The 26,494-nt window shown below is 46.6% G+C and overlaps 1 protein-coding gene across 4 annotated transcripts in view; it reads left to right on the top strand.

Annotated features, from left to right (window-relative positions):
• LOC137435104 (brain mitochondrial carrier protein 1) overlaps positions 1 to 26,494 on the top strand; it is a 69,918-nt gene that overhangs the window by 1,185 nt on the left and 42,239 nt on the right. The window contains exons 1-2 of one of the 4 annotated variants that reach the window (XM_068128573.2): positions 6,191 to 6,438; positions 11,284 to 11,407. The exons of 1 other annotated variant lie outside the window; for it this stretch is intronic. The gene's annotated coding sequence lies outside the window, so the exon portion shown is untranslated. Of the gene's footprint in view, positions 1 to 6,174; positions 6,439 to 11,283; positions 11,408 to 26,494 lie in introns of those variants that run through there. 2 more of the 4 variants (XM_068128572.2, XR_010986000.2) reach the window with 2 other exon arrangements.

Below are 26,494 nucleotides of genomic sequence, written 5' to 3' on the forward strand. Positions count from 1 at the left end.
GCACACATTGTACATTGAATGGAGTTCACTCCGACACCCTTCCTGCACACAGCACATGGCCACTTCCCAGTTCTTTCCACCTCACCATATGCTTTACCACTTGCCATCACCTTCGTCTTTCCGATATTCACCTTCAGACCTTTTGTCTCCATGCATTCCTTCCACTTGTTGATCTTTTCCTTCAGTCCATCCATACTTTCCGAAATCAACACCAGATCATCTCCATACAACAACTCCCACGGTAAACCGACCTTTACGTTCTGAGCCAGCACCTCCATCACAGCTACAAATAGTAGTGGACTTAGTACCGACCCCTGATGAACTCCCACCTTCACTTCAAACTCAACACTGTTCCCGTCCTTCGTCCTTACAGCTGTGCGCGCTCTTCTGTACATTGCCATCACTACTCTGATCAACCATTCCTCCACTCCTAACTTCCTCAATGCCCATGTCACTACTTCACGTGGAACCCTATCGAATGCTTTCTCCAGATCAACAAACCCAAGAAACAAATTCTTCCTCTTCTCCATGGACTTCTCCTGCAACTGCCTCACAATAAAGAGTGCGTCTGTCGTTCCTCTTCCTGGCATGAATCCAAACTGCATTTCATCAATCTTCAACTTCTTCCTTATCCTCCTCTCCAACACCTTTTCCAATACCTTCATTCCATGCTCCAATAACTTTATCGCTCGGTACGAGCCACACTCCAGAGGGTCACGTTTCCCCTTGTATAGAGGGATGAGGGTACTCGGTTCCCAATCCACTGGAATGCAGCCTTCTTTCACCACCAGATTACAGATCTGTCATTCTCTTCACACCCCAACTTCCTGCTGCCTTCAACAAATCTCCCACAACTCCCGTCGGCCCTCCCGCTTTTCTACTCTTCATTGCTTTTATCGCTTCCTCAACTTCCTTCTCAGTTATCTTCTCTGCCGGTCCTAAAACTGGGTTACTCTCGATGTTGCCATCCCATTCATTCTCTGTATTCAACAGCATTTCCATATATCTTTTCCATCTTCCTTTAATTCCATCTGGGTCCACAACGATTTGTCCCACTTCATCCTTCAAGCAACTCACCCCCATCACATCACACCTCTTTCCCTATCTGCTTTGCAATCCTGAATACCGCTCTGACCCTCTTCCGAATCCAAGCGTTCTCCGAACCTTTTCCTACATGCCTCCTGCGCCTTTGCTACCTCTTTCTTTGCAGCCTTATAACTTTCATGCTCTGCTTTTTCTGCTCCCATACCCTTCGCCTTCTGCCACTCCTTAAACTTCTTCCTCTTCTCGTCAATCCTCTTTCCAACTTCATCATCCCACCACCATGTTTCCGAGTGCCTCGGTGGTCCTTTTGTCCATCCACATACCTCACCAACAGCTCCCAACAGACTATCTTTCATTGACATCCAACCACTTTCAAGCTCAACCACATCATCCTCTACCCTACTCAGCCTCTCTTTTAATGCCTCCCTTACTGTCACCTCTTTCAACCTCCACACCTTCATTCTTGGTTGGTACTTCACCCGCCGAGCTCTTCTCGCACCTTTCACCCTATGTCGCAGACAACCAAGTGGTGCTGTGAAACAGCCTCCTCCCCCAGGATCATCTTTGTGTCCCGGAGGTGCCCCCTATCTCGCCTACGCACCGTCAGGTAGTCAACGGTTGTCGTCGACCCACCTGACGTGTATGTAACAAGTTTTTGTAACATGTAACATGTAATGTAACATGTAACAATGACGTGTAACTTTCACGTTTTCCATCAGCTTCTCTATCGCACACCAGAACTTGTCCTTCTCTTCATCGCTCTGACCAACCTGCGGAGCATATCCCGAGATGACGTTCACCAAGAGCTTTCCAATCATCATTTTCACCATCATCAACCTTTCCCTCACTCCAGTCACTCACCACACTGTCTACAAACTCCTCAGAAAACAGGACACCATCACCATCCATGCTCTCCGGGCACCCTTGCCACACAAACTTGTATTTCTGTCCCTGCCTACCCTTCACTATTCTCACACCACTTCCCTTCCATCTCGTCTCCTGCACACAACATATGTCTACTCTTCTTCTGACCAATACTTCCACCACATCTCCTGATCTCCCTGTCATTGTCCCTACATTCCATGTCAGAAACCTCAGAAACCGATCTCCACTTCGGGCTGTACCCTGCCCATATGTAGTTGTAATTGTCATGGTTCTCTTTTTGAGGCAATGTTTTTATGGCCGAATGGCCTTCCTGACGCCAACCCTCTTAGTCGCCTCTTACGACACGCAGGGATACGGTGTACCTATTCTAAACCAGGGTACACCCCGGGAATTTGCCCAAAGTTGGTATAAAATATATATTATGACGCAAAGATGAACTGAACTGATTGAGCCTGGTGTTGGTTTCGCGGTTAGGGTGTCGGCTTGGGATCCTAGGATCCTGGGTTCGAATCCCGGGCTAATCACCGAGTTAACACCAGGGGGGTTGACTCAGCCTGTCATCCTTCCGAGGTCGTGCAAATTGAGTACCAGCTCACTGGTCATTCCGTGTGTGTCGCAAAAGGCGACTAACAGGGTTGATGTCAGGAAGGGCATCCGGCCATAAAACATTGCTTCAAAGAGGGGACCACTGTGCCCGAAAAAGGCCAACTCCTGCCTGCTCTGTGGGGAAAAATGGCCTCTAAAGGTGGTTCTTCTTTCTTCTTCTAAAGATAAACTGATTACATTTTGGCATCAAAGGTGAGGAGTGAGGTGATTTTGGTGGCCATGGGTCAGGTAAAAATGTGACACTTGAGAACAGCTGAATGGATTTAAATCAAACTCGGTACAAGTATGTATAATGATGTAATAATGTGGGCGGAGTCATATTGATCGATGTGACGTCGAAGAATGTCGTTCTTGTTCTATGTTGTCCACTTCAACAATGAACCATGCACTGCTTCATTCTAGTAACGTTCCAGTCATGACCAAGGGATTGCAGTGTTACGATTAAATTAATTACATTACTATTATTATTATTATGAAAACGATTACTGTATTAAGAAACCTGGGTAAATTTGTCTGAAGGCCAAGGCCGGAAGACCTTTAACGCCTATGCTTTTGATATTTGATGATGAACAGCACAATTGGGAAAGACACATTGAATGCTCTTTTTAATTAATTAACTCGACACCTGTTATCCATGATAGCCTCTGCTATGGTTATATCAAAACGAGCCGATTCGTCACTGGGTCACGGATTGTTCAACCTCAATATGAGGCTGTTCAAAAAAAAGAAAAGAAGATTAACAACACAGGATTCGAACCCAAGGACCTCATCGCTGACGCTGTGATAGGCCACTGATCGATTCTATTGAGTCTCTGTGTTAACCTCAGAAATTTCTCACTAATGTTGCAAGCAGGCACAAACATATTGTTGCGGATCTCGAGCTCGTCGACGTACTGAGGGGGGGTTAAGCCCTGCTCCATTCCACGCATTCCGGTACGCACTCTCTCTCACACTCCGGTACGCACTCACTCTCACACTCCGGTACGCTCTCTCTCTCTCCACGGGCCCTTCACGAACGCCCGGGTCTCGCCCGACCCCCAAGTTCGCCGAGCACCCGTTCGCACCAAACACATTCCCGCCATTGCAACTCACCTCGGGGCTCTCCTTCCCCCGCATCTCCGCCAGCACCTGCAAACTTTTTATTTGGTCAGCAAGCACGGCATCCCGGTACGAACACAAACTTTGTACATGCTCCATAACCTCCTCCCCCGATTCACTCCCTGTCTCTCCTTCCGTCTTTTCAATTCCAATCATTTCTTCCTTTTCCAGGGTTACCTCCTCCAGCTTCTGTTCCACCTCTATTTCCCGTTGCGCCCCTAAAATTTTCTCTTCCAACTCGACCCTCGTCGGTTCCTCTGCCTCCCGCGTCGCTACTCTCATAGCCCCAGTCAGTTTGGCCGTGCTGCGCTTTAACCCCCTCACCACGCGCTCCTCGTACCGCTTCACCTCATCGCGTACCACTGCTGCCTCTTCGCTCGGCTTACGCCCAATGTCCTCCCTCATTGTGTCCCTGTTGCACCTGGATTCGAATATTTCGGCGTCCATTTTTTCACTCATCTCGACCATTTTTTCACTCACCTCGACCATTTTTTCATTCGACGACCATGTATGCCCTGATTTGAGTCATGAATAACTGCATATCAAAACCTGCTTGCACAGCGGGCTCGGCTTCCGCCGCCATGTGCGAGGCGCCGCTCTCTTCTCCACTTCCTCCTGCCACACCCTCATCAACTTCCCCTTCTACCAACTCTTCCTGCTGGTCCTGGGTGATTAATTCTTCCATATTTCCTACTCCCACCGGCACTTGGTTGTCTTGGCCAGCCATTGCACGAACTCAATTTTTTTTGGGTTTTACACAATTTTGTACGCGTGAAGCGCACTCCAGGTCCAAATATCCCACTCCCGGACACCAATTTGTTGCGGATCTCGAGCTCGTCGACGTCCTGAGGGGGGGGGGGGGGGGGGGAGGGGGGGGGGGGGTTAAACCCTGCTCCCTCTCGAGCTTCGAGTCCACGAGGCCGCCCCCACACTATACTCGTGTGGTGGACGGATTGGTGGGCAATTCCAGTCGCTGAGCCCGCAGCTAACGCGTCGAAGGGTTAACGGTCACGACCCGAGTACCTTCGACACACGCAGCCGTGAGAACGGGGTCTGAACCTCGCACGAGTCACGCTGGTCTTTAACGCCCTAGCGGTTGTGCGTCGCGTAACTCGTGCCATTAACACTATGAACCCGATCGAGCGGTTTTAACTCGTGTAATGCTAGGCCAATGGTGAAAGGACGAAGACGGCCGGGTTGGAAACAAACCACAGGATTTATTCACAAATGTACAATAGTTATAGAAAAGGGACAGTGGAGAACCTTAACGGCCTTACTTACGTTCCCGGACAAGGGCCCTCAGACTCGTTCAGGGAAGGGGAGGAAGAGGGGAATGCGCCCAAAGCGCGGCCGCTTGGTGCAGTTCGCCTGGACGGCTCGTTTGGCGGATTCCCCCAAGGATGTTCGCGGCAGGGACGTCGATCACAGTCGTGCACGTAACAGGAATCCGAGGAGCGTTTCCCAAGGTCAGCAAGGCAGAGCGCACGTGCAGGGAGTCCAGGCAGAGGTCATCAGGGCAGAGAGCGCGTTCAGAGTCCCAGGCCAGAGAGAGCGTTCAGCCTATCAGAGAGAGACCAGAGAGCGAATCCAGAGCCAAAGAGAGAGTTTGGGGGTCCGGGCCGGGTTTTATAGCCCCCGGAGCCCCACTAGAATGTTCCACGGGCCTCCACTGGCCGCCGGGGGTCACGTGTCGTGACAGTCCCTTATTAGTCACTCCCTTTAGCTCTCATTGGCCGCCGTTATTGGCCACTCCCTTTAGCTCTCATTGGCTGTTACTTACTGGCCACTCCCTTTAGCTCCTATTGGCTGTTCGCTGCTTACCAGCCACGCCCTCCAGCTCCTCCCTCGGGCCTGCTAGACTTGTCCTAGGCCCATGACATGGCATTCCAGGCTTCAATGAGGCCTACCCTTACTCTACTTGCCTCAACGCACATTAACACTGGGAAGGAGACTATACTTCACATTTAATAAGAAATAACTAACTAAGCGAGGCTACATGTTGTGGTGCAACTAACTATAGGGGGGGTTGCCTTTATTTACAAAACCGCAACAATATATAGGCCTATTTATTTTTTTATTTTTTTTTGGGGCTCTTTTTAACCTAAAAGTGACGCAAGGCTGACGTCATGCCCATATGCGAAATGTATTATATAGACAAGACTTCGACGCGACATATGGACATATGGTTTATAAGTAGCGAGGATGGCAAACCTTCAAGTCTGTGACAAAGCTTGACATTTACAATGTTAAAGAGGCGGTAGCTCCTGCATATTCTGCCCATTAATTCCGATGTAATATTCATCCTTTGTTATTATTCTTGTAGCAACTTCGTAGTCGTAGCTATAATTCTTATTTCTGAAGTGAAAGTCTTCAATCACGTCCGTAGTATTGAAGAGAATTTATGGCGGTGTATGTTCAAAGGCCGGTGACCATCAAACATCCTGCGTAAATATAGTATTTAAATTGAAATAACTCACAAGTTGTTGGTTCTTTGAACTTTGACAGCCAAAGATCCATGAATGTTATGTAATAAAATAAAGCGAGGAATGATGGGATTATTACCGGAATATATCGCTTTCCCCTGCTCGCCATGTGCAGTGGGTTCGTTGGTCTTGAGTTTGAATTTCAAACATGCAAACGTTGTTGGTGCAAACGTTGGTCAGGGTTTATAAAGAAGAAGATTCCTTCTAACGACCTTTAACTTGAACAAGGAACGGCTCAATAAATTTGAGGCGCAGTGATGTCAATGCTCCTTGTTCTGTAACTGGGGAAAGGAAATCGCTCGCCGGCTCCATTGCTGCTCAGGTAAATATTTGATTTTGTGTATCTTGGATTCTTGGTCAGTGCTGCTTTTATAGATAACGATTTACGAGATCCGAATTGGTTTCTGCCCAATGGGATTGAAGAGATTGGTTATTTAATTTATTTGTACAAGATCGAGGCTCATGGAAGAGTGGAGCGAAGTGACCAAAGGTAAAAAAAAAAAAAAAAAAGGCAACATTGACATTTCCGAGGGTTGGTTGAATAATTTTAAATAAAGAAACGTAAAATAAACGACTTGTCACTAAAAGTAAAAGGATGTAAAATTAAAACTATTTGTCACAAAAAGGTAAATTGTTTTGAATACATCTTGCGTTCTTATGAGAAATCATGTAAGTATGGGGGAGAGAGGTCGTTTGGACGTGGACTTTCACGAGTTTGGATTTGAGGCGGTGTATAACTCATTTTCCATTCTCGCTGGGCTGGGCTGCAGAGTTAGATGGCCCACACACAATAAACATGTGAAATTAAAAATGCTCGTCACTAAAAGTTTTTTTTTTAAAAATACTTTTTTTTTTCATGTGAAATTATCCAAGCATGGGAGAGGTCGATCAGATGTTGAAAGGAATGCCAGACAAGAACGTACTTTTAAAATTGGCTAAAACGAACAAAAAAGGGAGAATCGACAAATGGATATAAACTTGTCAAGGTTCTTAACGTGAGTGATGTATTGTCCAAACTTCGGACATGAAGTCGATTGGCAAGCATGTAAACAATTTGCTCACACAAATCTGACTCGGTAAGTCAGGAAACATGGGGAACGAGAACGGCACTCAGTAGAGCGCATGCCTCCGCCTGGTTGGCCATATCACTTAATGGTGAAGAAACACTTAAAAAATTAAATAATTCTCATATCCGAATCCATATTCAGGTCTCCACTAAAATTGAATCGATTCTTCCTTGTCACACACACAACCTGTCCACCAAGTTTCGTCAAAATCCATCCATAACTTTTTGAGATATCCCACAATGTATGTTTTTTTTGGCCCTATCTCCCAATGGTGTAGAATCACTTAAAAAAATTAAATAATTCTCATATCCGAATCCCTATTCAGATATTCACCAAAATCTAATCTATTTGTCCTTGTCAGACACCCAACCGGTACACCAGGTTTCGTCCAAATCCGTCTATAACTTTTTGAGATATCCTGCTATGTATCGTTTTTGGCCTTATCTCCCAATGGTGAAGAATCACTTTTTTAAAATTCTAATAGGCGGATCCGAATCTGGATCTTCACCAAAATCTAATCATTTGGCCTTGTCTCATACGCTACATCTCTGCCAAATTTCATCCGAATCCATCCACAACTTTTTGAGATATTTTGTTCACAAACAAACAAACAGACAGGGGTGAAAACATAACCACCAACGAGAACGCCACTCAGTAGAGCGCATACTCCCGCCGTGGGTGGCCGCTGCTGAGCCCGATCTTCCAATGGTAAAAAATCCTGGATCGGGAATAATATCCTGAGCTTCACCAAAAACGAATCAATTCTTCCTTATCCCTAGGGCAATCATCCCACCAACTTTCATCCAAATCCGTTCAGAACTTTTCCAGATATCTTGTTCACGAACACACACACACACACACACACACACACACACACACACACACACACACACACACACACACACACACACACACACACACACACACACACACACACACACACACACACACACAGACGGACACGATCGAATTTCATTACTCCCTGGTGGGAGTAAACATAACATAACCTTTGGTGGCAGAGGTAATAATTACTTTTACAATATTTACAAAAAAAACCTTTAATTGAAGATTATATTCAGAATATATTCTTATCTTATAATATGTGTTCAATATGTTGTCCTAAGTTCAGACGTTTTTGGACTCGCTTGTTCCAGTCTACGATCACTCAAGAACATCGGGCTGAATTTGAGCACATGCGTCGGCAATACCAATACGTTGCTTCAAATGATCTGTGTCCCGAATCTTCACAACGTACACTATGGCTTTGATGCGTCCCCAAAAGTAAAGATCCAGCGCTGAAACGTCTGGGGACCGGGGAAGCCACTTTACTAGGCCACGGCATCCAATCCAGCGCCCTGGAAATTGGGTATCTAGCCATACTCGGACATTTGTAGAGCAATGAGCCGGCGCTCCATCCTGCTGAAAGTATGTGGGAAAAACACCTTCTTCCGTCATTATCGAGGGCTTAACAATTTCCTGAAGCATGTTTAGGTATTTGTCACCATTCAAAGTCCCCTCAATAAACACCGGCCCAACAATCCGTGTACCCCATATTCCACACCACACCATGACTTTACCACCACCTTGCTTCTTGGTGGCGCTTGTCCAGTCAGGATTTGTGTCACACCAATAACGGTAGTTCTGACGGTTCACGTCACCATGCACATAAAGTTTGCTTCATCGGAGAACAGTATTCCTGATGCGAATGATTGTCTTCTGCAATCCTCTGAGTCGCCCATTCACAAAACTGAATTTGATGGTCAGGATCATCTTCTGACGGGTGTTAAAGCATTTGAAGTTTGTACGAGTGCCACTTGTTTTGATGGAGGATACGAACAATACTGCTTCGGCTGATTCCTGTTTCACTTGACATTCTACGAGTACTCTTCAAAGGGCTCCTGTCAAATGCACCTAACACGTATTCGGAAGTGGGACCATCGGTGGATGTGTGCGGTCGTCCAGAGCATGGTTTATCCATGTATCTACCAGCCTCTCTGAGTCTTTGCCCCAACTTTGGCACTGTGTGTGACCGGACCATCTGGATGTGTCCCTTTGAATCATGCTGCCACATCTCGTCGGCTTCCGCCCCGATACCATAATACTAGCTCTATCCGATCTTTCAACGAGAGATTCGTGACTCGAACATTGATCTGCAAAAGGTCAAGAAAAGTAATTAAGTAAACCCAACTATTTTTGAGGTCAAAAGGTCAACTCAAGGTCAAACTTATAAAATCATCAATTTTCATCTGAAAAAGAATCATTTAAAATCCATTTGACCTGAGCTTTGATTAATATCGTCAATTTTAATCGAATGAAATGGACAGTTTGATGTATCCATGGCAACGGTGGTGGGAGGGGGGGGAGGACAGATGGATTTTGCAAGTGTCGTGTCTTCGTTTGTCTGTCTGTGAACAGAATATCAAAACATTGTCGCAGGATTTGGATGAAATTTGGTGGAAAGGTTGGGTATGTCACACGGACGAAATGATTCAACCTTTGTGAAGATCCGGATCTGCATCCACATCAGATAATTTTTAAGTGATGAAGCTAACTCCAAGGGCCTCTCACTCACTCACCGCAGGCAGGTTGGTGGTCTTTCCGTCTACTACCGACTCCTCTCTGGCCTTGTTCCCCCATCTCTCTCGGTGCTCTGTCCCGCAAATATTCCTACAGGTCGCACAAGATCTGCCTGCAACCCTCTTATGGTCAAACTGCCAAAATCAAGACTCTCTGCTCACTTTCACTCCTTCATTCCTCTTTTCTCCCGCCTCTGGAACAAACTCCCTCACTCTCTTCAATCCCACTCCACCCTCCAGGTCTTTAAAACAGCTGTTCACCACCATCTCTTATCTTCCCCCATCCAAAACCTTGATTTTTTCTACCCCAGCTAATTTCACCCCAATTCTACTTTTTTGAAATACCAACTTCTGTCCTGGAAGTCCTTGTTGTCCCTGTGTTTTATACTTTTCCCTCCCCCCCCCCCCCCCCCCCCTTCCCACGCCTCCTCCCCCCAAGCCCTCTCCCTTCCACACATCTCCCTGCTCTCAAATGTTGTATTTGTGTGCTTCCCCTTCTCTCCCCATCTTGTTTTCCGCTCCCTCTTTTTATATATCTTGTTTGTCTGGTTGATTTGTTTGTGAAGTAAATGTTAGCTCTTTCACGAGCCTCGATTCAGTATACAAAAAAAGAAAAAAAAAAGCACGATATCTCAAAGAGTTGTGGATGGAATTGGACGAAACTTGGTGGACAGGTTGGTTGTGTGACAAGGAAGACTCAATTCGATTTTGGTGAAGATCCAGATCCGGATACGAGTTTTAAAATTTTAAGTGATTCTTCCCATCTTGAGGATTCTTCTTTTCTTCTTTCCATTCTTCTTTCCATTCTTCTTTCCATTCTTGAGTGATGGGGCTATAAATGATATATGCCATGATGTTTCAAAAAGTTGTGGATGGGTTATGGCAAAACTTGGTGGATGAGTTGAGTAGGTGACAAGAACAAGCCGATTCGATTTTGGTTCAGACCTTAATCCAAATCCGGCCTATCAGTGGGATACAAAACGTAAACTGTTCAGCCTGGCGGAGGTGTGCCCTCCACCGAGTGCCATTCTAGTTGGTGCTATGAGCCAAATGGGGTTGGTCAGTATCAGACAGCAAAACCAATTTTTATTTTTAGCAATGCTAGGGTCCCTGGAGATGGAAGATGTGTGCAGCTCTTTACTTTCTCTGTTTTATCACTTGGTCTACGACCCTACCCCTAAGGTCGCCGGTTGCCAGATTTTTCACCCAAAATGTATTGGGTGTCAGTTTATGGTGTATAAAGAATGTATACAAGTATTTTCACCAAAGCTTTGTATCTTGTTAGTAGGGATGTGAAATCCCTCGTAATGGTATCAAAATTATGCACCAGTGATCAATATAACGGCCACAATTAACTTTCAAATGTGATAGAAATAAGCATCCAAAGCCACTCAAAATGGATATTTTCTTTATCAATCATATACTGTATGTTTATATTTAGTTATTCAAAGACATCATGACTTCCCCCCCCCCCCCCCTCATTCCACCCTCGCCCCCACTCCGCGTACCAATCTCCTCCCTCAGTTCATACATTCTCTTTGTATCCACCTTCTTCACTCACGCAATCCTTCTGATCCAGTTTCTCCCGTGGATTTGCAACAGATTGTTGTCTCTCTTTCTGTGCCACCGTATCCGTCACACCGTAAAGGTAGGCCAGCATTACACAAGACACCAGAGCTTGCCTTTTCAATTTCCTTGATATTTGTCTGTCTGCCATTAATCCCTCTGCCATCATCCATGCATGTGCATCAACCTGCATCCTCCTCCACACCTGTGCCTCTAATCTACCATCCCTGGTCACTGTTTCCTCAACATACTCGGACCTATTTCTCCGTATGATCTCTTTCCCCTCTAACCTTATTTATTTTCTCTGATGCCCGACCCATATCACCTCAATCTTTTCCATACTTGGCTTGAGTCCATGTTTCCCGAATGCCTCCTTCCACACCCCAAGTACTTCCTGCATCTCCTGCTTGCTCCCTGCCACAACAGCCAGATCGTCCACATATAACATTCTCCCCAGAATACGTTTCATTTTTATCTTCCTGCTTACCAGCTCCAACACCATGATAAACAGGAGTGGGCTGACAGAACTTCATTGCCTCTAACAGATGTTCACATTGAACTGCTCCGACATCCCAGGAGCAACCAAAACTCTTCCCTTCATTCCCTTGTACATCTCTTCCACCAACATAACTTCTGCTTCCAGCACTCCCATCCATCTCATTGTCGCAATCACCATCTTGCTTGGAAGTGTCACAAGCCTGCTCGAGGTCCACAAATCCCAATGCCATTTCACCTTGCACCTTAATCTTCTCCACCAGCTGTTTCAGCGTGAACATCCGTCCTTCGTGCCCCAACCCTTTCTAAACCCCTGTTGCTTCTCGCCGATCTCAATCACCACGACTAAGGAGCGTAATGCCCCTGCACTTCTCTGGATCTTGAGCATTGCCCTTCCTCTTCCATATTGGCACAATTATCCCTATCCTTCAATTCTCTCGAATCAAACCCTCGTTCCTACATACATTCAACAACCTTTGTCCAACTGACTCTGACTTCTCCCGCTGTAATTAACCTCTCTGTACGAACCTCATCAATGCCTGGTGATCTTCCCTTCATCCTCTTTAATGCTGTCTGCACATTTTCCTCCGTGATCTCCACTAACTCCATTTTCCCCTATGCATTACATGAAAGCTCCAGCTAGCAATTCATATTAAATTCAACAGGTCCTTGAAATATCCCAACTGTAACTTTACTTCAATACTGCCCCTGTCACCACCCCCTCTCTTACTCCTCTCCCTCCTCCCCCCCCCCCCCCCCCCCACTCTTCATGTCCTTGCTATCCCCATCCTTGTCATGAGCTAATTGTAAATCGTTCTCTTCCCACCATCCTCTTCCACCTTTTTGCACACATCTGCTTTCTTATTTTGCCCATACAGGTGCAGTAACCTTGCATCTGGTTGACTCCTCTATCCTTGATGTTCTCTATCCACTTCCAAACCTCCTCCTTGCCTACTTCCTTCGCTACTTCCTCCGTCCACCATACTACTAATTGCACACCATACTACTCCGTACACCATATTTGCTGCTTCCTCCGATCTTCCGACCCCTGCTTTTACCTTCCCTCATTTTCTTCACAAGTAGAACAAACAGCACAGGCTTGTACTGGGTGCTGACATGTTCTCCCATCACCGCCCGACAGTCCTTGGTCCTCCACAGCTGTTGCTTCCTCACGACCAACAAATCCAATTCCGTTCTATGCTCTCCACTCCTATAAGTAATTTAATGACCGTTCCTCTTTTGAAAAAAATGAACCAGATATAGCCATCCCATTCCTTGCTACCAGCGCTCAGCCCTCTCTCTTCCTCATTCCCCAACCAAATTTACCAACATGTTCCTCTTCACCCTGTTCCGCTACTCCCACATGGGCGTTGCAGTGTCCCGCAATGCACAGCATCACCTCCAGCTCAACCATTCCCATCATCCTCTCCAGTGTGTCCCTGAACTCATGCTTCTCTGCCTCAATATTTCACAGTTATGGCCCATATCTACCTGTATACAGCACAGTGTATTTGTCTGTCCCCCCCTCATAAGACGATTTGAGTCGGGGTTTAAAGGCCAAAAATTTTAACCAGACTGTGTGTTCACTATGGTCTATTTTTGAGGATAAAAACTCTTTCCATGAAAGAGTAATTGCATCTCTTCTATTGGAATTGTAAATTAGATGGTGACTTGCAAACAGAGCCTCAAGGGCGGGCGTGCGTGCGTGCATACGTGCGTACGTGCGTGCGTAAGCGAAGGACCGCATTCAAATTTGGTGTGTGGGTGCAACCCACGTCAAAATCCAAGATGGCCACCGCCATGTATGTCTGAACCTTGTGAGCGGAATATCTTGAAAAATAAGCGAAGTACCAACTTCTAATCTGGTGTGTGGGGTGTATGTAGGCATAAGGAAGAACGCTGTTGAAAATTGGGTCGCCATGTCAAAATCCAAGATGGCCGCCACCATATATATGTCTGAACCTTGTGAGCGAAATATCTTGAAAAATAAGCGAAGTACCAACTTCTAATCTGGTGTGTGGGGTGTATCTAGGCATAAAGAAGAACGCTATTGAAAATTGGGTCGCCACGTCAAAATCCAAGATGTCCGCCGCCATATATACATTATGTCTGAACCTTGTGAGCGAAATATCTTGAAAAATAAGCGAAGTACCAACTTCTAATCTGGTGTGTGGGTGTATCTAGGCATAAGGAAGAACGCTGTTGAAAATTGGGTCGCCATGTCAAAATCCAAGATGGCCGTCACCATATATATATATGTCTGAACCTTGTGAGCGAAATATCTTGAAAAATAAACGAACTACTAACTTCTAATCTGGTGTGTGGGGTGTATCGACGCATATGGGAGAATGCTATTGAAAATTGGGTCGCCACGTCAAAATCCAAGATGGCCGCCTTGCGTCTTCCACTTTGTCAACTCGCATCACTTCACCGATGGGGGCCTAGGTGTAACGCTTGTTTAATAACAATAAATACATGGCGCAGGGAGGTGAAATTTGCAGCACATGATGTGCAACGTGGGCAGAGTAAAACGAGTGTTCATTTACGTCTGTAGGATGTCTAGTAAATAAATAAATGAAGATTTAAAGCACACCTGATGCTCGGCCGAGGCTTCAGACTTTGGCACGCTCACGAGGCTGTACCGTCCGTCTTTTTTGATTTGCTTCTTATCTATACTCGTATCGACATAACACACACCATTGCCTATGTATTACCAACCATGCCCAAACTATTCATTCCTCCCATCTTTCTACTCTGATCACCTGCTTGCTAATCTCTTCCCATACTATTATTGCCACGCCATTACTCCTTCCATCCCCTCCCACATGCAACAGCTTGTATATTCCTGCCAACCTCCTCAACTTGTCCCCTTTCCATCTGGTCTCCTGCATACACGACACTTCCAACCTCCTCCTTTACATTATCTCCACCACCTCAACCCCTCCTCATTCCTCCATTGATCCCACACTCAAACTACCAAGCCAGACCCCGCTTCCGACCGCTACATGCCTGGCAGGGTTAGACGTCCTGGTCATCAATCAGCAGGGCTGCCTGTGATGATGTGTTGTACCCATCACCATGACTTGTCACCATCTTACACACACACACACACACACACACACACACACACACACACACACACACACACACACACACACACACACACCACTCTGTCTCCACGCAACCCCTCCCCCGCCCTTCCTGCTTGTATATTCTCCTTTTACACCTGACTCGTCGACCCACCACTACCTCCACTCCACGCAGGCCTCCCTACCCCCCTGCCCTACCTCCCTCCCTTCACTCTCTCCCACTCTTGCTCATTTCTTCCCATCCTTTTGTCCCATTCCTCCCCGTACTCATTGATACATGAAAGTGATGCTTATTTACAGATCACAAAAAGCAAACGTTTTTCAAAAAATAGAGGGCTGTGATCGGAGATCGCTGATGGCAAACTCTATAATATTAGCCAATAGGTACCACTTGCAATTCTGCCTCATAACGAAAACAAATGTATTATTACCTCCACCACCAAAGGTTGATGGATTATATATTTTCACCCCCACCCCCCCCCCCCCCCCCCCATTTGTGTGTGAATAGGATATCTCAAAAAGATTGTGGACGGATTCGGAGGAAATTTGGTGGAAGTTGGGAATGTGACAAGGAAGAAATTCTTAGATTTTGGTTCAGATCTGTATCCGAATCTCAGAATTTTTATGTGATTCTTCACCATAGAGAGAGAGGGGCAAAAACGATACAAACAAACAACAACAACATGCATTTTAAGGCCATTTTCCCTCCTAGAGCAGGGGTTAGCCTTGCGGTCCCCATGACAATCTTCTCCATTTTGCCCTATTTTCTGCATCTCTCCTTGTTTAACCCCCTTACCCGCATTTCTTCTTCCACCATCTTTAGCCAAGTCTTTCTCTGTCTTCCCCGTCCTCTACTTCCTTCTACATTCATTTCCATCACTCTTCTCAACCAGTCACTTTCGTCCTTCCTCAACACATGACCAAACCATCTCAACCTGTTCCTCTTCACAGCATCAATCACAGGCTCTATTCCCATCATCTTTCGCAATTCATTATTTGTCTTCCTCTCTCTCAACGATACTCCACACATCCACCGAACCATTCGCATTTCCACCCTTTCCAGCCTTCGTTGCTGCTCTACGTTCATTACCCATGTCTCGCTCCCATAAATCATAACACTTCTCACACATGCAGCATACACCTTTCCCTTCAGCTTCAACGACACTCCCCTCCTCATCAGCATGCCACTCAGTTCCCGAAACTTCTTCCATGCACATCTCACTCAAGCAACCGTTGCCGAGTCTGATCCACCTCCATTCAGCACGTCTCCGAGGTAGCAAAATGTTGTCACACCTTCCAGTTTCAGGCCGTCTCCAAGATCCAACTCAACATTTCCTCCATCTGCAACTCCCTCTGTGCACACCTTACATTTGAATGTAGCTGCCACACTGGTTAATGACCCTCTCAGACCACTACATTTTTGATGAACCCACTCAGCGCACATTGTACATTGAATGGAGTTCACTCCGACACCCTTCCTGCACACAGCACACGGCCACTTCCCAGTTCTTTCCACCTCACCACATGCTTTACCACTTGCCATCACCTTCGTCTTTCCGATATTCACCTTCAGACCTTTTGTCTCAATACATTCCTTCCACTTGTTAATCTTTTCCTTCAGTCCATCCATACTTTCCGCAATCATCACCAGATCATCTGCAAACAACAACTCCCACGGGAAACCCCCCTTTACGTTCTGAGTCAGCACCTCCATCACAGCTACAAATAGTAGTGGACTTAGTACCAACCCCTGATGCACTCCCACCTTCACGTCAAACTCACCACTGTTCCCAACCTTCGTCCTTACAGCTGTGCGCGCTCTTTTGTACATTGCCATCACTACTCTGATCAACCATTCCTCCACTCCTAACTTCCTCAATGCCCATGTCACTACTTTGCGTGGAACCCTATCGAATGCTTTCTCCAGATCAACAAACCCAAGAAACAACTTCTTCCTCTTCTCCATGTACTTCTCCTGCAACTGCCTTACAATAAAAAGTGCGTCTGTCGTTCCTCTTCCTGGCATAAATCCAAACTGCATTTCGTCATTCTTCACTTTCTTCCTTATCGTCCTCTCCAACACCCTTTCCAATACCTTCATTCCATGCTCCAATAACTTTATCGCTCGATACGAGCCACAGTCCAGAGGGTCACCTTTCCCCTTGTATAGAGGGACGAGGCTACTCGGTTCCCAATCCACTGGAATGCGGCCGTCTTTCACCACCAGATTACAGATCTCTGTAATTCTCTTCACACCCCAACTTCCTTCTGCCTTCAACATATCTCCCACAACTCCCGTCGGCCCTCCCGCTTTTCTACTCTTCATTGCTTTTATAGCTTCCTCAACTTCCTTCTCAGTTATCTTCTCTGCTGGTCCTATAACTGGGTTACTTTCTATGTTGGCATCCCATTCATTCTCTGCATTCAACAGCATTTCCATATATCTCTTCCACCTTCCTTTAATTCCATCTGGGTCTACAACGATTTGTCCCACTTCATCCTTCAAGCAACTCACCCCCATCACATCACACCTTTCTTTCGCTATCTGCTTTGCAATCCTGAATACCGCTCTCTGACCCTCTTCCGAATCCAAGCGTTCTCCGAGCATTTTTCTACATGCCTCCTGTGCCTTTGCGACCTCTTTCTTTGCAGCCTTCTTGGCTGCCTTATAACTTTCATGCTCTGCTTTTTCTGCCCCCGTACCCCTCGCCTTCTGCCACTCCTTGAACCTCTTCCTCTTCTCGTCAATCCTCTTTCCAACTTCAGCATCCCTCCACCATGTTTCCGAGTGCCTCGGTGGTCCTTTTGTCCATCCACATACCTCACCAACGGCTCCCAACAGACTATCTTTCATTGACATCCAACCACTTTCAAGCTCAACCACATCAGCCTCTATCCTACTCAGCCTCTCTTTTAATGCCTCCCTTACTGTCACCTCTTTCAACCTCCACACCTTCATTCTCGATTCGTACTTCACCCGCCGAGCTCTCCTCGCACCTTTTCCTCTTATGTCGCAGACAATCAAGTTGTGCTGTGAAACAGCCTCCTCCCCCGGGATCACCTTTGTGTCCCGGAGGTGCCCCCTATCTCGCCTACGCACCATCAGGTAGTCAACGGTTGTCGTCGACCCACCTGACGTGTATGTAACAAGCGTATTATCCTCTTTCTGGAACTGAGTAACACAAATCAACAAATCAGCTCCATCAGTAAACTCCAAAATCCTTTCACAAAATCCATTTCTCACACCATAACCCCCATGAACTCCCTCAAAACCATCCGTACTCCTTCCCACTTGTCCATTTAGGTCTCCTCCGACCACAACAACTTCCTCATCTTTCACATTTTTGTCCCCCGCCGCACAGCGGAGCGAAAGGGAGACTATGGCTTTCCCCTCCGTCCGTCTGTCCATCCGTGCGTGCGGGTGTGCGGGCGTGCATGTGTAAGCGAAGGACCGCATTCGAATTTGGTGTGTGGGTGCAACCACGTCAAAATCCAAGATGGCCGCCGCCATGTATGTCTGATGCCATGTATGTCTGAACCTTGTAACCTGCATATCTTGAAAAATAAGCGAAGTACCAACTTCTAATCTGGTGTTTGGGTGTATGTAGGTATAAGGAAGAACGCTATTGAAAATTGGGTCGCCATGTCAAAATCCAAGATGGCCGCCGCCATGTATGTCCGAACCTTGTGAGATGAATATCTTGAAAAATAAGAGAAGTACCAACTTCTAATTTGGTGTGTGGGTGTATCTCGCCATAACGAAGAACGCTATTGAAAATTGGGTCGCCATGTCAAAATCCAAGATGGCCGCCACCATATATATGTCTGAACCTTGTGAGCGAAATATCTCGAAAAATAAGCGAAGTACCAACTTCTAATCTGGTGTGTGGGTGTATCTAGGCACATGGAAGAAAGCTGTTTAAAATTGGGTCGCCACGTCAAAATCCAAGATGGCCGCCGCCATGTATGTCTGAATCTTGTGAGATGAATATCTTGAAAGATAAGCGAAGTACCAACTTCTAATTTGGTGTGTGGGTGTATCTCGGCATAAGGAAGACCGCTTTTGTAAATTGGGTCGCCACGTCAAAATCCAAGATGGCCGCCACCATATATATGTCTGAACCTTGTGAGCGAAATATCTTGAAAAATAAGCGAAGTACCTTCTGGTGTGTGGGTGTATCTCGGCATAAGGAAGAACGCTATTGAAAATTGGGTCGCCACGTCAAAATCCAAGATCGCCGCCTCCATGTATGTCTGACCCTTGTGAGCGAAATATCATATCGTATAGCATGTTTTCTGCGTGTTCCACTTTGTCAACTCACATCACTTCCCCGACGGGGGACCGAGGCGTAACGATTGTCCATCAGCTTCTCCATTGCGCACCAGAACTTGTCCTTCTCTTCATGGCTCCGACCAACTTGCGGAGCATATCCCGAGATGACGTTCACCAAGAGCTTTCCAATCATCATTTTCACCATCATCAACCGAACACTCACTCTAGTCACACTCACCACACTGTCTACAAACTCCTCAGAAAACAGGACACCAACGCCATGCACGCCCTCCGGGCACCCTTGCCACACAAACTTGTATTTCTGTCCCTGCCTACCCTTCACCATTCTCACACCACTTCCCTTCCATCTCGTCTCTTGCACACAACATATGTCCACTCTTCTTCTGACCAATACTTCCACCACTTCTCCTGATCTCCCTGTCATTGTCCCTACATTCCATGTCCCAAACCTCAGAAACCGATCTCCACTTCGGGCATCAGACGTTTCGTCGTCATAAATGGAGTGATTTCCACCCTTGCTTCGATCGGGTTCTCCACCTTGCGTTTTGACGAGAGGGAGTGGGGTCCCCCACGGGGTACTTCAGGCTGTACCCTGCGCATATGTCGTTGTAATTGTCATGGTTCTTTTTTTTTTTTTTTTTTTTTGTATACAAGATCGAGGCTCATGAAAGAGCTAAAATTAATCACACAAAAAGTCAATCCGACACATAAAACAAAAAATAAGGGGAGCGGTAGCCGAGATGGGGAGAGAGGGGGAAGGACACAAACACAACATTTGAGAGCAGGGACATCGGGAGAAATCTGGAAGGGGGGGGGGGGGTTGGGGGGTTGTGGGAGAGGTATAAAACATATGAACACTGTAAGGACTTCCAGGAAAGAAGTTGGAATTTCCAAAAAAAAGTGTATCTGGGGTGAGTTAGCGGGGGTAGAAAAGATCAAGGTTTTGGATGGGGGAAGATAAGAGATTGTGGTGAACAGCTGTTTTAAAGACCTGGAGGGAGGAGTGGGATTGAAGGGAGTGGGGGAGTTTGTTCCAGAGGTGGGAGAAAAGGGGAAGGAAAGAGTGAACGTGAGCAGAGAGCCTAGATTTTGGCAGTTTAACCATAAGAGGGTTGCAGGCAGATCTTGTGCGACCTGAAGGAATATTGGGGGGACAGAGCACAGAGAGAGCTGGGGAGCAAGTCCGGAGAGGAGTCGGTAGAAGATAGAAAGACCACCAACCTGCCTGCAGTGAGTGAGTGAAAGGCCCTCGGAGTTAACTTCATCGCAGGAGATTCCAATGATTCTGAAGGCTTTGGTTTCAACAGCGTGAAGCCGAGCTAGGTGTGAGGCAGGAGCACCAGCCCAGAGGGGGGAACATTATTCCATTGAGCTGCGGATGAAAGCCTTGTATGTGGTGAGGAGCTCAGGTGTGCCAAGGAAGGACTTCGCACGATGGAGGATGCCCAGTCGGTGACTGGCTTTGGAGGCCAGCTTGCTAATGTGGTTTTCCCAAGAAAGATCATGGCAGATAGTGAGACCCAAAAGCTTGAGGGACAGAACTTCTTGGAGAGGATTGTTGAGAAAGTAGATGGGAGGGTTTTCCAATCGGTCCTTTCGGAGAGACATTGTAAGAGTGTGAGATTTGTCAGGATTGAAAGACATGTTCCACTTGTTTGACCAGTCTGTGATTTTGTCCAGGTCTGCAGAGAGTGAGGAGTCTGCAGACTGCCGATCTGAGGGATGAGGAATGGAGCGGCAGATAGTGGAGTCATCAGCAAAGAGATAGAGAGGATTTTCCAGAGAGTCGGAGAGATCATTGATGAAGACCAGAAATAGCACAGGGCCCAGAACATTACCTTGGGGAACTCCAGCCAGAACAGGAAGGGGAGATGAGAGAAATCCATTCAGGGCCACACGTTGCCCAAGACCAGAGAGGAAGTCCGCAAGCCATGAGTGGAGATTTCGATGGATACCATGGGAGGAGAGATTGGTCAGCAGAGCTGGGTGCCAGACCGTATCGAAGGCATGTGATATGTCAAGTGAGACAGCTCTGATTTCCTGTTTGGCATTGAGGACCTCCATCCATTGTTGAGACAGCAGAAGCGACATGTCCAGAGTAGAATGACCTGGTCTGAATCCAAATTGATGATCAGAGATCAAGCCAATTGGAGAAGAGGAAGGATTTGATATCCGAAGCAATGATGGATTCCATGACTTTGCTGATAATTGGAAGCAGGCTGATTGGTCTGTAGTTACAAGGATGTGTTTTTGCACCTTTTTTGTGTAAAGCGTTAATGTTTGCTGATTTCCAAGATGCTGGCAGATGACCTTGAGCAAAAGAGAGGGTGAAAAGAACAGAGAGAGGGTGAGATAGAGCGGCAGAGCAGGATTTTAGGACCCGTGGGCTGATGCCGTCTGGTCCAGTTGCAGAATCGGAGTCGAGGTTTGGCAAAAACTTCTCCACCTTGTCAGGAGAGAAGGACACAGAGTCCAGGAGCAGTTGGGTTCGACTGGGAAAGGTGGGAACAGAGAGAGATGGGTTTGGGACACGAGATTTTGAGGCAAACACAGAGTTGAGGCATTCGGCTTTGTCACGTGCGGTGTCATCTGTGTAGCCATTTGAGGTAAGGGAGGGGATGGAGGGGGAACAAACACCAGAAACGGATTTGACCAGACGCCACCAGGATTTGGAGGAAGGAGACAGGTTTGAGAGTTCAATCTTGAGTGTGGAGAGATAGTGCTTCCTGGCACTCCTGAGGGTAGACACACACTTGTTCCGAGCTTGGTGGAAGGAACTGAGATTGCCTTCAGTTGGATTTGCCTTCCAAGAGGCAAAGGCAAGTTGTTTCAGGGCAATTTCCTCACCACAAGATTCAGTGTACCCTGGACGGGAGGAAGGGTAAGACAACTGAAGACGAGATGGGATAAATCTGTGCATGAGAGAGAGCAGTTTACTTTGGAAGAATTCCCAGGAAGAATTGATGTCAGAGGCAGTAGAGATGGGAGACCAGTCCAGATGATTGATGGCTGCTTGCAGACCGTGCCAGTCAGCCTGAGTGAAATGCCAGACTCGTCGGTGTTGAGGAGGCTCTCTGAGAATGGCCAGAGAGATGTCCACTTTAACAAGCACATGATCAGAAGAATCGATTGGAGCAGAAGAAGAGCAGCAGACATTTGCAGGGAAGTTAGTCATAACCAAGTCCAGAAGAGAAGATACTCCATTGACTGAGATCCGGGTCGGGAAATTGACAGATTGTGTCAGTCCCAATGAGTCGCAGAAGTCCTTTGCTGAGATGTCAAGGCTGGTGAGAGATGAACCCACACCCAGCCAGCTGGCATGATGACAGTTGAAGTCGCCACATATGAGGAAGAGAGAGTTTGGATGAGTTGATAGAAGTTGGTCCATGTTGTCCGACAGCGAAATGTAAATGGAGTCATCACTGTTTGGAGGACGGTACAGAACACATATGAACAACAGGTGGAAGCGGAGAGGAAGCCATAGCCAGAGGTACTCCTGGGGGTGGGGTGGAGAGAGGGCAGTGCAAGGAGAGTGAGGAAGAGAGTTTTTGATAAAGATAGCCACCCCATCACCAGGACGAGGCTCAGGTCTATCTATTTTGAGGCAATGTTTTTCTGGCCGGATGCCCTTCCTGACGCCAACCCTTTTAGTTGCCTCTTACGACACGCACGGATACGGTGCACCTATTCTAAACCGGGGTACACACCGGGAGGGGCAAAAACGATGCATAACATGATATTTCATTCTGGACAAGTTGTGACAAAACTAGGTGGATGAGTTGGTCAGATGACAACAACAAGTCAACTATGAGCCAACGATAAGCCAACAACGAGTGCCTCGCGTCGCCCTCATCGGCTCCGTCGGCTGCTTCGCGTCGCCCTTGTCGGCTGCTTCGCGTCGCCCTCGTCGGCTGCTTCGTGTCGCCCTCGTCGGCTGCTTCGCGTCGCCCTCGTCGGCTGCCAAGCGTCACCCTCGTCGGCTGCCTCGCGTTGCCCTCGTCGGCTGCCTCGCGTTGCCCTCGTCGGCTGCCTTGCGTCACCCTTGTCGGCTGCCTCGCATCGTCCTCGTCGGCTGCCTCGCATCGCCCTCGCCGGCTGCGTCGCGTCGCCCGCGCCGGCTGCGTCGCGTCGCCCGCCCTGCTGCCTCGCGTCGCCCGCCCTGCTGCCTCGCGTCGCCCGCCTCTGCTGCCTCGCGTCGCCCGCCTCTGCTGCCTCGCGTCGCCCGCCTCTGCTGCCTCGCGTCGCCCGCCTCTGCTGCCTCGCGTCACCCGCCTCTGCTGCCTCGCGTCGCCCGCCTCTGCTGCCTCGCGTCGCCCGCCTCTGCTGCCTCGCGTCGCCCGCCTGTGCTGCCTCGCGTCGCCCATCTCTGCTACCTCGCGTCACCATCCTCAACCTCCTTGCGTCACCTTCCTCGACTCAACAATATGATAAAAAATATTGCCATTGTTTGTCTTTACACATAACAAGCAACTGTGGAAGTTATTAAACTGTTCGAAGCAATTTAAGAAATCAAAATTTAAGATTTAAGAAAATTTAAGAAAAATGTTAATTTTAAAATTAATTTAATCTAAGAAAGTTAAGATTTAAGAAATCAAAATAACAAGCAAAAGATGAGAAGAAAGTGCTTGCAAAATAAGATCTCAGAGTCAGCAAAACTCAAATTCAGAACCTATCTTCAAAGACTACATGTTGGGGTTCCCTTTAGTGGTCGTTTGAACCAGGTTTGATGACTTTCATTCATATAGATTACGAATGGAGCATGCTCGCACAATGCAAGCAACCGCTTGGGTGCATCCTCCATGCATACGTAATAAATATACGCTTTATACATTTGCTTATGTAGATTGTGAGCGATTTATACATTTGATGAAGTGGATTGTGGTTGCGTTCTGACCTAGAATGAGTGGTTTGGTTTTCTAAGGTGGCTGAATGGATCTTCGTAAAACTTTTCAGACATTCATCAGTCAGTGATGGGGAATCTTTTAGGCCAAACAATGTATTCAAATTTCTGGGAAAAAGAAAAAGTTTTTTTTTTAAATCGCTCTTTCGTGCCTAATCCTCTGTAGCTATGTGAAAGGTAATATTTAATTATCCCTGACCACATTCCTTCATGGGTGGTGTGGGGAAGTGTTTTCAGCCCCCACAAAAAATGGGAAAAAAAAAATCGATTTCTTTAAAATGCTGACAGGATGCGAACAGCACCAGGAAACGCTGGGTACCTCTGCGAGTTTAGTATACTGTATGTATGAAACACAGCAACCCACAAGTAAGATGTTTGGGTTGGATAGGGTTAGTGGGGGGTAGAAAGTATTGTGGGTAGGGTTAGGGGAAGCCATGAGATGGTGGTATATAGAATAACATAATTACATTGCGGAAGAATGGAAACGCAGCAAAAGGAGATATTGTGGAAATACTCTGTCAATATTTCTAATTGTGGGCGTTTGCCTTGTTTAAAGATTTGTATCCTGAATTTTATTTGGTGTTTAGATATTTTGTAGATAGTCCTGTAAATGTCTTGCTTTTGAAGGACACACCAGCAAATCGGTGAAAATCTAGGCCACTTGAAAATTTACGACTCAACGTAAAGGATCCGAGAGAGTGTGATGGATGTGGATGGAGCTCCTCTTCATGCTGTTTTATGTTTATTTATCTTCTTACTCAGAAGGATAATGCGAGACATGCAAAGAAGGCATGCAAGCAAATTTCCCAATGAAAGCATCTAAATCTCATCTTTTGGCAGCAATGAGAAAAGGATGACAATAATTAGCTCCTGAAGGTTACCTATCGGTAACCATAATGGCTGTGCAGATTAATTGTTGGAACTTGCAATTTAGTTCATTTTATCAATTCAGGAGCAAGTACACTACCGGTCAAAGTTTTAGAACACCTCAATTTTTCCAGTTTTTATTGAAATTTACGCAGTTTAATGTCTCAATGTACTCTGAAATTAAACATAGAACATAAAAACAATTGGAGATAAAAAAATAAATCATAGAATCATTTTGTTTAACAAAATTTAATTTAAATTTGACTCAGCAAAGTAGCCACCTTTTGCAGATATAACTGCTGAACACACTCGTGGCATTCTTTCTGCAATGGAAATCAAATATTGTTCGGGAAGTTCTTCCCAACACTGTTGCAGAAGTTCCCACAAATGTGTTGCACTTGTCGGTTGCTTTGCTTTCACCCTTCTGTCCAGTTCATCCCAAACCAGCTCGATGGGGTTTAAGTCTGGAGACTGTGCTGGCCATCCCATGATTTGAAGCCTACCGTCTTGTTCTTTTCCTTGAAGGTAGTTTTGACAAAGCCTGGAGGTGTGTTTAGGGTCATTATCTTGCTGTAGGATGAACCCCTGACTAACTAGGCGTATACCAGAGGGTATTGCATGGTGCTGCAAAATGCTGTGGTAGCCCTTTTAGTTCAGGGTGCCACTCACTCTGTGCAAGTCGCCGACTCTGGATCCAGCAAAAGAGCCCCAGACCATCACGCTTCCTCCTCCATGTTTGACAGTTGGTGTCACACACTGAGGAACCATTCTTTCGCCTACTCGACGGCATACAAAACCCTGCATGATGAACCAAAGATTTCAAATTTTGATTCATTGGTCCATAAGACCTTCTTCCAGTCTTCAGTAGTCCACTGGCGGTGCTTCATGGCCCAGGCAAGCCTCTTTTTCTTATTTTGCCATCTTAGCAATGGCTTTCTTACTGCCACTCGACCTGTCAAACCTGCAGCTCGAAGTCTTCTCTTCACAGTTGAAACTGAGACTTGCTTACTTCGACCAGTGTTAAGCTGTGCTTGAAGCTGTTGACCTGTGAGCCGCCAATCACGCAAGCTGTTGACTCTCAGAAACTTGTCTTCTGATTCTGTTGTGGCTTTGGGTCTGCCAGATCTCTTCCTGTCAGTTTCCTCCAGTTTCCAATATACTCCTTTCTGCAGTGCAATAGTGTCCAAATAATGCTTCAGAGGGTGTAATAGCAGTCTGTTCAAATACTGCTTTTATACAGACAGGGGCTTTGTAATGAAGTAATCAGCATAGGTTGGGACACCTGTAGGAATTGTTTGCATCAACTTGTCTAACTTTACTCCAATTTTAAAACGGATTTTCCATGAAGCTGTTGTGCGTACTGTTTAGGAAATCGGAGAGAGCTCGACTATACCGCACTGACAAACTAAAACCATGTCGTTGTATCTCAGCTTTTGGTGTATGAAAACTTGTTAAAATTGACGGGCCGCTAACAAAAGAGAAGTACAAGGATATACTGCAGCACCATAGAGTTCCGAGTGGAAG

This window comes from Myxine glutinosa, chromosome 9, assembly GCF_964187855.1.
Source record: "Myxine glutinosa chromosome 9, kmMyxGlut1.1, whole genome shotgun sequence".
NCBI classification, from domain to species: Eukaryota; Metazoa; Chordata; class Myxini; order Myxiniformes; family Myxinidae; genus Myxine; species Myxine glutinosa.